General features: G+C 45.7%; 1 protein-coding gene across 1 annotated transcript in view; it reads left to right on the forward strand.

The window, feature by feature from the left end:
- Positions 1-6845: 6845 nt before the first annotated feature.
- Positions 6846-18837, forward strand: part of LOC117808248 (fibroblast growth factor 14-like) — a 47573-nt gene continuing 35581 nt past the window's right edge. The window contains exons 1-2 of the mRNA XM_034677880.1: positions 6846-7136; positions 8769-8855. The gene's annotated coding sequence lies outside the window, so the exon portion shown is untranslated. The remainder of the gene's footprint in view (positions 7137-8768; positions 8856-18837) is intronic.

Raw genomic sequence — 18837 nt, forward strand, 5'->3', positions numbered from 1 at the left:
TGGTTCACTGCAGGCGGAGGAATACGTGTGTGCTGTGTTGGAAAATAGTGCCTAAAAAATTGGCTTTCTGCACCCCAGATTGAAGTTTCTTAAATGAGCTTGGTAGAATTGACAACCTCACTTCAATAAAACCGAACTCCTCCTGGTCTGATGGGTTTTAGAAACAGAGCAGGTGTCTTCATCTCATTGTATCGATGGCTTTAAATACCTCCCTCCCCCTCTGTGGCACTCAGCTTGGAGCTAAATGTTGATGTTTAGGTAAAACTTTGCCTCTAATAGGAAAAGTGCATTTAGCAGGCACTACTTTAAACGGCGTATTAATGCACGTTTGATGCCCGTGAGTGTTCGGCTGCAGGAGAGTGCTTGGGATTGATTCTTTAGTGCCCATTTTGTGATGATGCAAAGTGAGGCCCATTGATGCTTTTTAGAAAGTTTCAAGAGCACTAATCTGTGGTGGATCTGAGGGATACTCTTCATAAGTTATTGGACTTTTTTACACCTTGAAATAGAGTGGGATGAAAGGATGAAGGGAATCGACCAGTTTGGAGGAGCCTCGTATGACCCCACTTCAAAAATGCAGACTATCCCTTTAAAGGGGAAAAAAGTCTTACATTTAAATCTTTTTATCTCCAAATCAGAATCTTTAGTTCCATCCGTCTTCAGCCAGTTGACGTATTTTCCTCTGTGCATTGCGATGTGTGTGTGTGTGTGTGTGTGTGTGTGTGTGTGTGTGTGTGTGTGTGTGTTGCAGACAGAGACAGTGGACTCAGATAGACAGGCGTCCGTCACACAGGCAGGAAGACAACAGGCCTGTGCTCTGACCTTCACTCCCTTCCTGTTGTAACAGACACGGGGGCCCCTCCCAGAGGAGAAGAGAGGAAAGCGTAGGTTTGACCTGCAGAGACACACCTTCATCCCCCACCTCCTCGCTCCATCCCTAAACATCCCCAATGGGGGCTGCACGCTGCCTCTGATCTCACTGTTTTCCACTTCATGCTATTGTGAGATTTGTTTTTCATTCAGAGTTCTGAGGGTCTCCAGTGACCACCTGAGGAGCTGACAGACGGAAACCTTTGTGTGGTTCTCAGAGTCCTCGACTTAGACTGTGACACAGAAGAGAGAGGAAGCACAATAAAAGCATGCTGGGAATCATCACAGAAAAAAACCCACACATGTAAGAGATGCTTGGAAATATGTGCATGCATTTACAGCATGTTTCTGCTCATGAACTGTTCCTAATTTATTCTAAATCCTGCACAAGATGCTGAAAAGTGTCTGTAATCTATAATTTCAAGTGATAAGAGATATAAATATGAAATTTAGAGCTGCAAAGTTAGATTTCTGGATGATCTTAGAGGATTAAGTTTGCAGAATAAGTAGACTTACTCTTTGAAACCTTTTCCTGAAGTTGCAGCTTTCGTTTACCGAGTGATCTTCTTCCAAACAGCATTCTTCTTCACCGTACGTAGCGGATCCACATGAGCCAAACGTAACAGCTCCCAGAGTGAAAATAAAGTCCTTCTTGGAGGCCTCGTGTTCCCATTGAGCCTCGTCAGCTGTGCCAACAGCTCCGTACGAAACCTCAGCACCGGCCCAAAAAACACCCACCACACCAGATAAATAAATCACCGCCATGCTGGGAAGCATCTGCACCAGGGAAGCTAACGCGGATGTGAATTAGCGCAGAACAGATGTCTTTTTCTGACTGAAATAACATCAGATCCATTGCAGGGTGAACCCAACACCTTCCTTTAAAGCACCAGGAGGATAACCACAACAAAAGGCTCTGCTTCCGTTTGATTCCCACTTCAGATGTGGGTCATTCAGACAATGGATGAAAATAATCTGGCCTTCGTGTTTGATGTGGACTTCTTCTGGTGATTTAATGGGAACGGTGTTTGGTCACAGCTCTCATGAAAACACGCTAAAGGACAAGAAAGAGATCCTAATATACAGAAATTCAACCTGAAAAGCTCAATCTTTAATCCTGATTGGCACGCTAAAAGTGGATGCACACACACGCCACACAAACACACACCTCTTTTATCATTCAAAGTGCGCCAGAGCTATCAACCTGAATAAATAAATCCCCCCTCTTATCTCACAACGCAAAACTGGATAAGCGCTCCCGCCGGGTCTGGATGGAGGAAGCTGTCAGCACCTCTATTTTGGTTTTCCTTTACCTCATTCGGAGACAGAATCCTGTTTTTCTCTCCTGGTTTTCAATCCCAGGAGAGTCATTTTTCCTGCAAGTGCGTGAGACGTAAATGTCTCTCCAGAGCATCCATATATGATCATGATCCCTCTCTTTTTCCTGCTTATCCCGGCACAGGGGTTATATCTGTCAGTGGTGGATGAATCTGCAACGCTGCAGAAATGTGCAGGTTAGGAGGGAAGACAACAGGATTTTCCACTCTAACCTGTTTATGATTGCATCACTGCCTTCCTATATCACACCCATGTGACCTTCTGCTCTGTTTGGACACCTGTAGCTGCACTAAAGACAGTTTTATCCAGATTAAAGTCCCTCCTTTCTTCTGATTACAGCCTCACTGATAGTGCTCTGTGTGTGTTTGATGCCACGTGCATGAATACAATCTATAATGTGCAGGTTTTTCCACTCATCAGAAGAACAAAAGGGACCAAAGCACTCAGAAAAAGGAGGCAGCAGAGTTGGTTTTCTCATAGAGCAGCAGTGCCACCTGCTGCTGATCGCAAGGAAGTGCACCAGGCTGATCAGGGATGTGGGGAAGAAGCTGCTCCTGAACCTGCTGGTTTTGGTCTGGAGGCCCCTGTAGCGCCTCCCAGAGGGCAGGAGGGTCAAATGAGAAAGCAAGCATAGCAATGGGACAAGGATGCATGTGCACAGGAGGTTAACTGTGCCCAAGAACCATGAAAAACTGTTCACAATATGTTCTCCCATCCTGCTGAAAAAGTGTAGTTATTGGGTAGTTGGAGTGGAGCGATGACCCCTGTGATGATAACCTCTGAGGCTCTCCACAGCTCCCTGGAACCATGGGTGCTTCTCAAAGCTCTAAACGTCCATCCTCGCGTCTCTTCCTCGCGTCTCTTCCTCGTCTCTTCCTCGCGTCTTAGTCCCGCCCACCAGAGATGCGAGGAAATGAAACCAGAGGAGAGAGGAGAGAGGAGATTTCTATTTAGAGAAATGAGACGTCCTCTCCTCCGGAGCGTCACGTGAAGCGACGTCGGTTTGTGATGACGGCTTTAACAGCTGTTTGTGTCTGCACACATGTCCACTGTAATAACTCTGATAAATATAAACAGTAACAGAGCTCTGTCTCTGTGTTTATCTGTTTAACACACACTTGCACATGAAGAGAATCAGCTCTCTGTTTATTCTGTCCTAAAGCATCACAGATCGATTCACCGGTAAAATGCCTCATTATTAAATGATTTATTACTTTAAGGGAAAATAGAAACCATGCAACTCTTTTCAAACCCTGTGCTCATTAATGATCAGCCTCGTATGAAACTTTATTAACCTGACTGGAAATATAAAAAGTGTTTTTACTAACAGACAAACTTTACTGTCAGACTTCTCTTCATGAAGAGAACGAGAACAAACGGGGAAACTAACAGGAGGAATAACTGATCATTGATATATATTCTATCAATGATGTTAGACTCTATTACTCTATTTCATTAGACAGTGAATCTGACAAAAACAATCAGATATAACATAATCCATCCTCTGTTATATTGAATTTATGATTTTGCGATCAGTATTTTGTTTTTAAAATTCACATCAAACACTTTTCAATCTCAGCTCATCACACACAGACTGTTCAGAAACCGACGGATGTTTATGATCTGTTTCAGGGCACCCTTAATGACTGTTTTAAGGTCCATCTTTTCTCTGTTATTAAACTCAGCTGATGTTAAGTTTCGGTGAAGTCCGAGCCGCTGCAGCGTCCAATCGGTGAGTGATATTCGATAAGGGGGCGTGTCTGTCAGAGAGAAGACTTCCGCAAAGTCTGCTCTCGTGTTTCCTCGATTATCCCTCCTCGGATCAGTCTCCTCGCGCCTCGCGCCTCGCTCCTCGCGCCTAGCGCCTCGCTCCTCGCGCCTAGCGCCTAGCGCCTCGCTCCTCGCTCCTCGCGCCTAGCGCCTCGCTCCTCGCGCCTCGCTCCTCGCGCCTAGCGCCTCGCTCCTCGCGCCTCGCCCCTCCAGCAGCGTTTAGAGCTTTGGGACGCAAGTTAAAATGGCGCGTCAGTAAGTACTTCCGGTTCGAGCGAGGAGCGAGGAGACTGCAGTTTCCCTCCCTTCATTCAAAAATGGTTTGGCCCATTTCCCCGCGTGTTTTCAAAATTACTCCTGCTAGCCCCGCCCCCTCGGGTCACTGTGGACTCACCGTGGCCTGCCTGTGGCCTGCCTGTGCCAGAAATTAGGAACACAAAAACAACGAGAGAAAAGAAGAAGAGTAATTAAAAAGATGGGTGTGAGGGAATGTGTGTGCACTTCTCTGAAAGATGTGAAGTGGGAAACGAAGTGAGCCTGGAAAATCCTCAACCAGGTGAGACAGTCAAAAACACAGAGCAGATTTAGCCTAGCTCAAATGTTTGTTAGCTCTTATAAAAGCAAACATCCTCTCACAGCTCAGTCGGATGGATGAAAGGAGAGTCTGAGCCGCACATCCCTGAGTCAGAGCAGCATTTCAAAACCATCATTATCCCGGACTCATTTGCTGCAGAGCTGCTGAGAGTGATTCTGGTGTTTGTCTGTAATTGGTCGTTTGTGCTGCAGGAGATTCATTCACTCAGACTGCTTTAGAAATATCTTACACTGAAATGAACACAGCTGTGTCTGTCTGCTCAGTGTCAGGTGAACGATGAGGAGTAGGCTACCATTAAGACTCTTTGCATGGTCACATATTTATCAGGTAGACTCTGATTGCTGCACGCCATCACCTGTGTACTCGCTCTTTGTGTTTTAGTTTGTTTCTCCACATGTGGCTGTAACTTCCTGAAGAAGGCTCTACTTAGAGAACATGCTGCTTTAGAAAGAACTTCAGTTTTTTCCTAATAACACACATTGGTTTCCTGTATAAATACAGTATACTGTAATGTTTTCATATTCTGTAGATTCACCTGAAGCAGACATCACGTACGACACACCCTGGAGTCAAACTTCTACATGAGTGCACAGTGTGAAATATTGAATTTATGATTTTGAGATCAGTATTTTGTTTTTAAAATTCACATTTAAGGTCCGTCTTTTCTCTGTTATTAAACTCAGCTGATGTTAAGTTTCGGTTAAGTCCGAGCCGCTGCAGCGTCCAATCGGTGAGTGATATTCGATAAGGGGGCGTGTCTGTCAGAGAAAAGACTTCCGCAAAGTCTGCTCTCGTGTTTCCTCGATTATCCCTCCTCGGATCAGTCTCCTCGCGCCTCGCGCCTCGCTCCTCGCGCCTAGCGCCTCGCTCCTCGCGCCTAGCGCCTCGCTCCTCGCTCCTCGCGCCTAGCGCCTCGCTCCTCGCGCCTTGCGCCTCGCTCCTCGCGCCTAGCGCCTCGCTCCTCGCGCCTCGCCCCTCCAGCAGCGTTTAGAGCTTTGGGACGCAAGTTAAAATGGCGCGTCAGTAAGTACTTCCGGTTCGAGCGAGGAGCGAGGAGACTGCAGTTTCCCTCCCTTCATTCAAAAATGGTTTGGCCCATTTCCCCGCGTGTTTTCAAAATTACTCCTGCTAGCCCCGCCCCCTCGGGTCACTGTGGACTCACCGTGGCCTGCCTGTGGCCTGCCTGTGCCAGAAATTAGGAACACAAAAACAACGAGAGAAAAGAAGAAGAGTAATTAAAAAGATGGGTGTGAGGGAATGTGTGTGCACTTCTCTGAAAGATGTGAAGTGGGAAACGAAGTGAGCCTGGAAAATCCTCAACCAGGTGAGACAGTCAAAAACACAGAGCAGATTTAGCCTAGCTCAAATGTTTGTTAGCTCTTATAAAAGCAAACATCCTCTCACAGCTCAGTCGGATGGATGAAAGGAGAGTCTGAGCCGCACATCCCTGAGTCAGAGCAGCATTTCAAAACCATCATTATCCCGGACTCATTTGCTGCAGAGCTGCTGAGAGTGATTCTGGTGTTTGTCTGTAATTGGTCGTTTGTGCTGCAGGAGATTCATTCACTCAGACTGCTTTAGAAATATCTTACACTGAAATGAACACAGCTGTGTCTGTCTGCTCAGTGTCAGGTGAACGATGAGGAGTAGGCTACCATTAAGACTCTTTGCATGGTCACATATTTATCAGGTAGACTCTGATTGCTGCACGCCATCACCTGTGTACTCGCTCTTTGTGTTTTAGTTTGTTTCTCCACATGTGGCTGTAACTTCCTGAAGAAGGCTCTACTTAGAGAACATGCTGCTTTAGAAAGAACTTCAGTTTTTTCCTAATAACACACATTGGTTTCCTGTATAAATACAGTATACTGTAATGTTTTCATATTCTGTAGATTCACCTGAAGCAGACATCACGTACGACACACCCTGGAGTCAAACTTCTACATGAGTGCACAGTGTGAAATATTGAATTTATGATTTTGAGATCAGTATTTTGTTTTTAAAATTCACATTTAAGGTCCGTCTTTTCTCTGTTATTAAACTCAGCTGATGTTAAGTTTCGGTTAAGTCCGAGCCGCTGCAGCGTCCAATCGGTGAGTGATATTCGATAAGGGGGCGTGTCTGTCAGAGAAAAGACTTCCGCAAAGTCTGCTCTCGTGTTTCCTCGATTATCCCTCCTCGGATCAGTCTCCTCGCGCCTCGCTCCTCCAGCAGCGTTTAGAGCTTTGGGACCATTGGGACGCAAGTTAAAATGGCGCGTCAGTAAGTACTTCCGGTTCGACCGAGGAGCGAGGAGACTGCAGTTTCCCTCCCTTCATTCAAAAATGGTTTGGCCCATTTCCCCGCGTGTTTTCAAAAGTACTCCTGCTAGCCCCGCCCCCTCGGGTCACTGTGGACTCACTGTGGACTCACTGTGGCCTGACTGTGCCAGAAATCAGGAACACAAAAACAACGAGAGAAAAGAAGAAGAGTAATTAAAAAGATGGGTGTAAGGGAATGTGTGTGCACTTCTCTGAAAGATGTGAAGTGGGAAACGAAGTGAGCAAGGAAAATTCTCAACCAGGTGAGACAGTCAAACACACAGAGCAGATTCAGCCTAGCTCAAATGTTTGTTAGCTCTTATAAAAGCAAACATCCTCTCACAGCTCAGTCGGATGGATGAAAGGAGAGTCTGAGCCGCACAACCCTGAGTCAGAGCAGCATTTGAAAACCATCAAAAGTGTTCATGTGGTGTACTTTGAATGCCAGCAGGTGGAGTCCTAACACAGAGCTACTGAGCCTGCATGATCCACAGCCTGAAAAAGAGGCTTTAGAGTTTAACACGGGGTTACTTCAGTTGTCACGGTTTAGCACAAGGATGTTTGCAAATATCTGGCTTTACTAAAAAGGATTAAGTTTTCAATATAAGTCTTTTTGTGACTGTTAATATCTGCTTTTCTAGTTCAGACGAGCTGATTTAAACAACTCCAGTGGAGGGATTTGGTCGACTCTTGAGGAAAGCGCTGCTGTCTGGCAGCTGAGAAACATGTCTTATACCACAGAGGATCAGATTAAGTGTAAAGCTCGTCTGATCAGGGTTATAATTTACAGTCTGGGTTCAGTGTATTGGGTTTGGAGGGCAGATAAGTGATACTCCCTGGATGCAGGCCGTGTTGAGCCTCTCTGAGCTGCAGACAACAGATCAATACATCAGCCGGCTCAGTGCTAACCCACTTTTCACTGTCCTGGTGTCCACTACATGCTGCAACAGGCGTTCATATCTGAGGATGTAATGATGCAGAAAGTAGGAGTAAAAATGTCTGCAAAAAAGCTTCTTAAAGCTCCTGTGATTCACTTTTTTGTTTGCCTTGACTTTGGCACCGCCTCTGGCTATCTCTTATATCTTTGATCTCATCCTGGACATGTGTAGGTAGCATATTCCTGCAAAACATCTGATTCTGCTTTCTTTTAAAAGTGGTTACCGTCATGAAAAACGTCAGGTCTTTCTACCTGTTGCATCCCCCTGCACTCCTCTTCCTCTCTGCATCATGTCCCTGCACTCTAACTTCTCTTATACCCCTCATTTCCTCCCCTGTTTGCCTCGTGTGACTGACACACACGCAGCTGCACGGTTGATATTTTCCCCCCTGTTGACAGCTTTCAATGCTGCAACCTTGAGCTCCTGGAACAATGCGAGTCGTGTGGAGAGCGTCAGTCATCCTGGAGTAATGACAGTGTGTGTGTTTGTTTGTGTGTGTCACAAATGTCACAATAAACACGAGGAGCAGGAGAAGTGGCTCATTATCCCGGACTCATTTGCTGCAGAGCTGCTGAGAGTGATTCTGGTGTTTGTCTGTAATTGGTCGTTTGTGCTGCAGGAGATTCATTCACTCAGACTGCTTTAGAAATATCTTACACTGAAATGAACACAGCTGTGTCTGTCTGCTCAGTGTCAGGTGAACGATGAGGAGTAGGCTACCTTTAAGACTCTTTGCATGGTCACATATTTATCAGGTAGACTCTGATTGCTGCACGCCATCACCTGGGTACTCGCTCTTTGTGTTTTAGTTTGTTTCTCCACATGTGGCTGTAACTTCCTGAAGAAGGCTCTACTTAGAGAACATGCTGCTTTAGAAAGTACTTCAGTTTTTTCCTAATAACACACATTGGTTTCCTGTATAAATACAGTATACTGTAATGTTTTCATATTCTGTAGATTCACCTGAAGCAGACATCACGTACGACACACCCTGGAGTCAAACTTCTACATGAGTGCACAGTGTGAAAAGATCAACAACTGATGGTGAGTAAAATAATTTCATTTCATTTCATTGGCCACCCCATGTGCCGAAAATCCTGAAATATGATTAGTTATTTGTGCTTTTGGAGTTTTGACACAGGCAGCTATCTTTTAAATATCGCATATTTTCTCTTTGTGGTACTTCTGTTCCCCTTAAATTTCTTTGACTTTGGAAAAACATCTTTGGGAGTCAGTGTGACACTTGAATGTTAGTAGTTAACATATGTATGATTGTTTGGGCCACTCCTGCATATGTTGGGCCACCCCATTCAGAAAAGTCTGCACACACCCCTGCTGTTGACAGGCTTTTTCCAGATAGATGACATTTGAATACACTTTAAGTTAAACTTGAAAGACACTGTGTACAACAGCTTTAATTTACAGTAGTTTCATGTGTTTTTGAACACTCTTCTGTTGGTAATTTCCACAATTCTTTAAGGATACAGATGATTTACAGGACACAGCAGCAGGGACATCATGGGGCATTGGTAAGACATGACATTTATTTGGTTACCAGGTCCAAACCTTTATTTTGATGTAAGCTTTGAAAAGAGATGTTATTAGGCTACATGAAAAACATCTGAGCCTCTTTATACATTAAAGTCTGTCCCTCTTCCCTCTGTGCGTAAAAACGCTGTCCGGGTTTATTAAGCGGTTACTTCACAGACAAACGAGCCATAAAGCTATCTCCAGAGAATGGATGGTGTTTTAAAAAGAAGGCTTTCAAGATGTAAAAACGCTCTGTGGGACTCGATGGTCAGTCTCTTTCAAATACTCACATTTGCAGTGAGCTAAAATGTAAACAAATGAAGAAGCTTTAAGGATTTCTACCCGCAGACTGAGTCAGTTTATCCTCTTCTCTCGTGATTGTGTGTATTCAATCGGTTTGAAATGTCTCTAACACAGTTCTTCCAGTCCAGAGACCTCTCGTGCGTGTCAGGAGAATAATTAGGTTGTGCGTTAATGAGGTTTTCCCCCGCGCGTCAGCTTGCAGCGCGCGTTAGAGCAGCGCATGTGGATTCAGCACCACGGACAGCTCCGGGAAACACTGCAGCATTCTCAGCGCTTTAATCTGCAGTGAAGGGAAACAGAAGAGTGAAAACAAGGCAGCCCTGCAACAGGTGTGCACATCCACCATCAGAAACACGCGCCGTGTAAATCACCACAGTCCTCCACGAGGTCTGGTGTGTCTGACACAGCAGCAGTAAAAGCCCACTCAAGGATGTTGTGGTGTTTCCACATCAGTGACGCCATCTCGCCCCCCCTTCACCAAATGTTGCCGGTTACGGTTTCAGTCAGTCCAGATATTGACGGAGTGGGAACCACGTGTCTACGTAACTGCAAGCAGCTCCCCTCAGTGAAGCTACGTCAAAGGGGAGCAGCGAACCGGAAGGAGAGGGCTCCATCAAAACAAAAGTGCAGGATAAATCAGAGTGCTCAGTTTTTAGAGACAGAAAAGCTTAAGTGGACAACAATGAGACCAGTTATGGTTATACAAAAAAGTTGAGAATGAGCTCAAATCTGGTCACACAACTTAAGGCTTCTTATAAAAAATACAAATGAATGACTTTTTGGTCTCACTGAAACTTGCTTTTTTATCTTTATGTTGAGCTAAAATACAGATTACAACCCATTTTGGTTCCCTAAAGATGAGCTGCACAGTTTATTTAGTTCATTTCAATTGAGTGAAACCCTGTTTCTTATAAAATGATTTGATTTAGACCGTGCACACTTGTTGTACTACACTCATAATAAATCCAAGTATGCTCAGGAAATGAAATGTTGAATAAAAACACTTCAGTCTACAGAAATATATAGAATAAGAAGTAGAAACGTGTCATTGTTAGATTACATGAAAGTGCGCTCATTATTTATTCCAGCCTGCTCTTATTTTGTAGAGTCAATCCGGATTACGCATTCTGCCTAATCTCTGAAACTCTGTTGCTGGTTGGGTATAGATAGTCAGTGCACCTCCTCGCGCCCCACCGGCCGTCGGTCGTCTCGAGCGCTGCTGAAGAAAACACTGAAGCACGAGAGGAGCGCGAGAGCAGCACGAGCCAGACCCGGTCTTCCTCTTCTCCTCCGTGCACTACAGAGACTCCCAGACAGCAGAGCCACAAAGTCCGGCATCCCCTCTTCATCAGCAAGGTGAGGAAGAGGAGGAGGAGGAGGATCAGAGAGGAAGAGGAGACAGACAGACAGCAGCAGTATCTTGGCGCATTGGAGCTTATGGATTATTGAGAAGTGGAGGCCGAGACGCGGATCAAAGATTCATCAGGACTTTTAAAACACTCAGAGTGGGAGAGACAGATTCACCTGTCCACGCGCCCCCACTGACCACAGACCACCACAGACCTGCTGGAGGATTCTGCACCCAGCCTGTGTGCAGTGTGTGTGTGAGAGTGTGAGTGTGTGTTTGGAGAGGAGCCCCCCTGCTGCAGTACTTGCCTGCTGTATGGAAACAGGGATGCCACCGACTTTCTGACGGACTCCCGGTACATCTGCACCCCCCCTCCCTCCTCCTCCTCCCCCCTCCCGGACTGACGGACGCACCGACCCCTGCCATCCCCACTAATATGCAATGGTTTTTTGTGCAGAAGCCGACAGCTGCCGCGTACCGCCGACTTCACGCTAGCGCCGCCGCATGCCTGTCCGCCGCTGCCGCTCCTCTCCCCGCGCCGCGCGGCAGACGACGCAGTTTGAAGAGGAGCGCTCGGGGGCTTTTCACGCCGCGGCGGCCGGGCGGCAGCAGCAGCAGCAGCAGCGAGCCTTCCTCCGCCGCTGAGGAGCACCGGCCGCTGGAGCAGCAGGAGGAGAAAAGCTCCGCAGCGGTTGCGCTCTTCCTGCCGCACGAGGACGACAGCGACGCGGAATACGTGCGGCTGCTGGTCTCTGGGCTCGTGAGGGAACCGGGCGAGAAACCGGGCGACGAGCCTGACTTCCTGCTCTTATTCTTGTCTATGGTGCAGATTGGGGGGTCGAAGCACCGCCGAACTGAGCCCAACAGCTGGCCGGCTCTGCTGGCATGCAAACAGGGGGGCGGATCAGCCCCCATGCGATGGGTGAATTTTAGGCTGCCGCATCCGGAGCGCCTCTCGTCCCCCACCTCCTCTTCCTCCTCCTCCTGTTCCTCCTCCTCCCCCGTCTCGGCCAAATCCATGCGGTTTATTTGGAACAACATTTTCAGCAAAGGATCGCATATGCTGCAGTGTCTTTGTGGCAGGAGCCTCAAGAAAAACAAGAACCCAACTGGTGAGTTTTTCTTTTGATGCTGGACTGTGTGGGTGTGATTCAAATACTTTATTCAGTGTGTGTGCGTGGAGTCCCTTCACAGACTGCACTGTTCGACTGCTTGCTGGTGTTTCTCTGCAATCGCAGTTGTGCAGCAAGTGAGTGCACTACAGGGAGGGGAGGGGGGTCTGATTGGGGGAGGAGGTGTGAGGGGAGGAGGAGGGGGGATGATAACTTATTAGCACAGAAACTGACTACAGAGGCAGTGCGTGCAAAACAGAGTGCGTGCGTCCTGTGCGTGGCAGAGATGCTGCAGAAATCAAGTCTAATGCAGCATGCAGACCCGTTCAGGCTCCAGTAACCTGCATGATTAAACAGCACATGGCCTTATTTAGACTTCCACTGTGGAGGTTTCACTGAGGACCAGGTCTCGCTGTGTTTTTCTTCTGGCTTTAGACATCTTACAAACACCTCAGGAGGTCTCACACTCAGAGATATGATGTAAACATGCCATGCAATGTTTGATGCAACTTTTCCTCTCTCACAAGCAACATGTCTGTCCTCTGGAGTTGGATTTCTGCACTCATCAGTCTGCATTGTTGTCTCCTCTTGTAGTTATTTGCACCTGCACAATTCAGGGTTCAGATTTTGGAGTGTTAATTACAACCACCCTGTGCCAGAACACAACCCCACTGAGGGTTACCTACAGTGTTTTCAAAAGCAGAACACAGAGGCTGACGACTCTCTTTCACAGATATCACAGGGTTCATTAAGACAGCTTCTTGAAGTCCGACCCGGCTCGATAGTTTGCATTACTTTCTCCTCCACTCCGAGTAAAAGGCAGGGCAGAGATTGATGTTTGCACTGCAACAGGAAATGCAAGTTGTTGACATTATTGGCGTATTGACACTGCATCAGCAGAGAGTTGGCCACAGTGTTTGGAGGGCAGCAGCAGCAGCAGACCAAAATATGGGAACTGTTTCAAAGTCATGTTTTTATGAGCGAATGAAGCCGGACTGCTGGGACTGTTAGGAAATATTTAGGGCCCAGGTGTTCCTCGAGAGAAAGAGAGAATGCAGTTTCTGTTGTTGGAAACTTTTGAAGATAATCAGAGAACTCTGAGAATGTTCACTTGTTGGGTTTCAAGTTCAGAAAGTAGACGTAAAATCACCTCTCTTTCTTGAGGGTCTAATGTCCTCCGTCTTGAGTCTTCTGGGTGGACTCTAATGGAGAGTCTTCAACTTTTGCAGCAAGCCTCTAGTGGACACTCGAGGAACTGCAGTTTTTTGGACTTCCTCATTGGAGTGATGTCTTAAAACTGGAAGTTGCTGCAGAGTAGACTCAGGATACTGGTCCAAAGATACCATCAGCAGCTGAGATCCTTTGTTTGGAGAAAGGTGTGTTGCTTTAGCTTTGGGTCGTCTCTGCTGAACTTCCTGCTTCTCTTAAACGCCTGTTGAATCAGCTGCAGCTCCTGCTGCTTTGTATTTCTGCAACACATCTACACTGCAATGACAACTTTTCAGGTGACTTAACGACTTGTTGTGTTAAAACTTGAGGACTTTCTTCCTCCTCTCTGAAATCTTGCAGCATGTTTTGCAAGCTGCAATCATGTTCTCCTTTGAAACAGTGAAAACATCCACACCAGTGACACCATCCTTACTCTCTTGTTAGCTCATTGCAGCTGCTTGTTGTTCTTCTCTCGATGTAACAACAGATTGCAAACCTACTTGTCAGAATCATTTTTATCAGAAAAAACACAAACTGTTGCACGACATCCTGCAGCAACTTTTATGAGAACGTGTTGCTTTGTGACATGACTAAGTCACTTTTTTTAGCAGTTGCAGGGCTAGTTTGAGGACTGCATTTACAGGCACGTCAGTGGTTGGTTTGCAACTGGAAGTTATTCTTCAAGGTCACTTTATCAGTAGAAGTTGATGATTTTGGAAGCAAGTTTTTACGTGTTACAGGAGAGTATTTCTCCAAATGAACAGCCTCAAAATGTAGAAAATGCAAGGATGAGAAAGTTGAGAAAGTTTCAGAGAGAGAGAGAGGCGCTCAAACAGCTTTCCCACCCTGCTGACGCTTCACTGTTTCCTGCATCCCCTCGTACATTAACATCCTAATCTGTGAAAAGTAAATGTTTGAGGGAGCACAAACATAAAACAGCCAGCAGAGAGTATGTGATGGTGTGACGAGGTCAAAGACTTAAATGCTGTGTCTTCTCTTTGTTGCTGAATGCTGAAGAGTCATTTTTTTAGTTGTTTGAGTGATTACAGAGCGCTGTCCTTTTGGGTCGGTGCTGATGTGGAGAAACATTTTATAACATCTGCACGTGCAGATTCTAAAAGCATATTCATAAGAGATAGAGCTTTTAATTCCTCGTCTTTCATGAGAAATATTCTTCCAATGAATGCACAAATGTTTAAAAACCTGCAGCTTGTCTCTGCCATCTTTGTTTGGAGAGTAATCTGTGAGAAAACACTGCAGCACGGAGGCTCCGGCTCCACAGATAAACCTCTAATCTGGCAGATTAAAGGTGAAAACAAAGAAAACACGATCAATATTGATGTGCTGGCACAGGTGAGAGGACTAATTTGCTTCACAGAGCTGAACAGTTGTACTCACTTCTGAATGTTCGGAGCTTCTTTTCAGCGCCTGCCAACACAAAAACACTGTTTGTGATTTTAATGTCCTATGAGCTCCTTTTATTGTGCTCTGCTCTGTTTGTTTGATGAACTGGCTTCAAGCTAGCAGGCTGGTTTATCAGAGAGAGTGTGAGCTCCTGTGATATACATGCAGCAATAAAACAACACTCCTTCCTTACAACATGTTCCTGAAATATGGGCACAGCATTCTGAGAGCGTAAACATTTAATCATCAGCGTAAAGGTTGATTTAAAAACATCTCACTGAGTCTGCAGCTTTCATCTTCTTGCTTCAACACTTTGGTGTTTCCAGAAGATGCTAAAGGTACCCTCAGAGGCTGCAGAGGACACAGCAGGCTTCCTCTGATTCACATGTAAACTCACTCCTGGCATCATGAGGGAGCAGTCTGTGGTGTGTTAGCTGTGGTTGGAGGATGAGTCACCGTGGTGTTTTCCTAAACTTTACCAAGAACTTTTGTTGGAAATCTGTTAAACAATGAGTTTGGTGCAGTGTGAACTCTAGATTAGAATGGGGCAAAAACAGTGCTCCCAGACTCTGATCCGGTCTCTCTGCTCTAGAGCTCAAACTGTGAATGGAGTTCAGGTGTTGTTAATGGGACTCAGCGTCAGTTTCATTCATTGTTAAAAGGAAGAAGGAACAACGTTACTCAGTGTCTTTTGTCCTGTGTGGCGTGACCCAGATAGAGACTTTCACCGTTTATAGCTCACAGACACACACACTCACACACACACACACACACACACACACACACATTCACACACTAACGCATGCACACACACCATGCTCACCTTCTCTGGAGGGCTGCCATTAAGGCGTCATTATATTTTATTCAAACACTGGAGTATAGAAATGGGGTTTGTGCCAACTCCTATCTGTCTCTGTTAGTGACACACACACACACACACACACACACACACACACACACACACACACACACACACACACACACACACACACACACAAACATGCATTTATTATTAAACTGATTATATTTAGATTTTATTTTAGTCTCCGACCCGCCAGGAATCTAATTAAGCAGAAATCTGCCTTCAAAATATATATCATATCATAAATCATATTTCCTCCAGCTTGCAAAAACTAACTCTGTGTGTGTGTGTGTGTGTGTGTGTGTGTGTGTGTGTGTGTGTGTGTGTTTGTGTTTGTGTCTGTGTCTGTTTCTGTGTGTGTGCTCTTACAGTGTGCGAAGGTGATGAGTTGACAAAAAAGTGACACACATCAACGTGATGTCTGTCCTCTAAGGTCACATGGAGGGTGCTGCTGCGGTTCTCTAATGTGCTGCCTTTACGTGTGCGTGTGTGTCTGTCTGTGTGTGTGTGTGTGTGTGTGTGTGTGTGTGTGTGTGTGTGTGTGTGTGTGTGTGTGTGTGTGTGTGTGAATTCATTAGCTCATGGCCTCATTGTCCAAACACTCTGACTCTGCAGAAAGACTTTATGACTTTGTCGGCTTTCACTGAACTCTCATGTACGTCACACACATATATAACACACTCGCGGGGCTGTCAGCTCGTCACACACTCTGCAGACACACACAGGTCGTTTATATAATCAGACAAACTCTGCAGATGAAGAAATGATCTCTTACGCAAGATTCATAACCCTTGATGTGTCAGAGTTCAGTTCGGATGATATGCAGATTTAAATCCAGACTCTACAGCACCCCTTAAAGAACTATTTGGAGGTATGGTTCTGTTCTGGGAGCTCCCGGCCCTTCCATGTGCATGCGTGGAATGCCAAAGCCTGAGGTGGGAGAGTAGCAGCAAAGACCCCAGGGTTCCGAACAGAGTCTCCCCAATTAACCAGTTTTTATGCAGCGAGTCGGAGAGGGAGAGAGTTGTTGTGGAGGGTTTCTCTGCCTCTTATCATTCAGTCTGTGAAAACACTTCTTCGCCGAGCCTTTGATGCCCTGCTGCTTTTTAAGTGCACTTGGAAAAATAACACTCAGCACTCACTCTCTCTTGACAGAAACCTGGAGCGAGAGCTGTCCAAACACACACACACAGAGACTAACTCAGGCACACACACACATCCCGGTCGTCACCTTTCGTCGGTTGCTCATTGCTTCATTTAGAAAATTGCAGTGTCTGAAAAGCTGAGAGTGACACTGTAATCAACGGCGATGGTTTCTAATCAGGTTTGACACGCTTCAGTCCACACTAATTTACCACAGCGCTGTTCCTTTAAAGCAGCATAACAAAAACACTACCAGTTTCATCCAAAGTGGTCACCAGAATCAGATGCTTTAATGGGGATTGACTCTCTTTTGAAGCCAGCCTCAAGTGGCCTGTTTAGGTACTGCAGCTTTTGACCCTTCTGCATTGACTTACGTTTTGAGCCCTGGAGATAAGCTTTCCAGGATGGTAACTTGCAGGGCGAGCTGGCTAGCATCATCCAAGATGTTGTACTTCTTAAAAAGTGTGCCAAGCCTTCCACTGTTAACTTCAGTCAGGATCACTCTCATCAAAATAATTAATTATCTGCATGTAATAAGTTTTATTTAGGGTTATGGCTTTGTTCTGAAGGCTCCCTGCCCTTCCATGAATATAGGTGGAATGCCAGGCCTGAGGCGGGGAGAGCACACCTTCCCTCTCTTTCATGGTGCATACATGAAAGGCCAAGGCAGGGAGAGCAGCCGCAAAGACCCCCTGTGTACTGAACAGAGCGAGCATCAGTAACAATACTTATGACCCTGGTCAAATCAGACGCAGCATGTATGCGTTGTCACTTTAAAAACTTGGCGTCTCATTTCCTGCTGTCGCCGTCTTCATAGTTTTATTCTCGATCTTTCGCCTGTTACGTAAAATCCAAACACAGAATCTTAAATCCGTTTACAGAAAGTATAAAAATAAACGCTGAAGTCAAAGTTGGGCGGCTTACATCACGGATGTTCTCACTCCGTCTTATCTCTGTATCCTCTCCATCACACACACTCCAGCTGACTTTCAGTCTTAGCTCATCTGAGCTAACCTTTAGCTTGATGACAGCCCCGCATGACATAATCGCCATATCTGTCCCACTCCTGATGAGTGTGTGTGTGTGTTGGTGTGTATTTCTCAGGTGCCTGGACAGTTTAAGAAGGGAGTTTTCATGAAGGAGTGTTTAGAGAAGAGTTAGTGATGGACTTTGAGTTTATTCTGAGAGTAGCAGAGAGGAGAATAAGAGCTGCTTTGGGTAGAGCTGAACCAGGTACGATACTTTTTATTCTTTAAATTTGGATCCGTCCTGAGGTGCAGCGTACATGCTTTGACTTTTTTATTCTAACAATTCAGATCCAGTTTTTACAGTTTGGTTTAAAAGGACTCGTGGTCAAACATGCCTCCACTGAAGTCTCAGTAACTTTGCTTTGTATCATGGCTCAGGTAATTCAGATGTTGGTTTCCGAGGAGCTTTCGAGACTGCTGCAGCGTCTCACGGGACGCTCACTCAGGAGTGTGAAGTATTTTCTTTCCATCTTTATAAGCGATGTTGGAGTAACACTTATTCTTTCACTGCTGCCGACTCATCTTTATATAATACCTGTGTTGTTGTTTTTTCATGCTAACACTCAAACCTGCAGAGATTTAATCTTGTAAGTTCAGGCATCTTATTTACGAACACGAATCTGAAACCAGAAGCTTCGAGGTGGACGTTTTGGCTTCAGCTTCAGATTAAAGCATCAAAATTTACACATATAGTATCGCAACTACAAAGAGCCTTCCTGCAGAAAACCCTGATGGCTAACGCAACGTGTAATCCATGCAACCCCCACGTTATGTAGCCTGATGTGAACCTCCTCAAAAATGTAACTACTCTTCAAAACAATGCCGCCTGCAAGCCCTCTGGAATTGCAGACATCTACTCTCTTTTCTTCTTTGCAATACTTCTAGTGTGATCAACGTCAACAGCTTGATTGATTGAACTCGGGTTAGCTGACTTCACATGAACCTGAACTAACAGTGCAACTATATCAGAACTACAGTGAACACATATCAGACCTAGCAACACTCAAACACACGACATAAACGGCCTCTTACAGGAGCTGATAAGCCAGGCGTCACTCTGTAGCCTCTGTCTGTACCATACAGCTGT

This window comes from Notolabrus celidotus, chromosome 24 (assembly GCF_009762535.1).
Source record: "Notolabrus celidotus isolate fNotCel1 chromosome 24, fNotCel1.pri, whole genome shotgun sequence".
Lineage (NCBI taxonomy): Eukaryota > Metazoa > Chordata > Actinopteri > Labriformes > Labridae > Notolabrus > Notolabrus celidotus.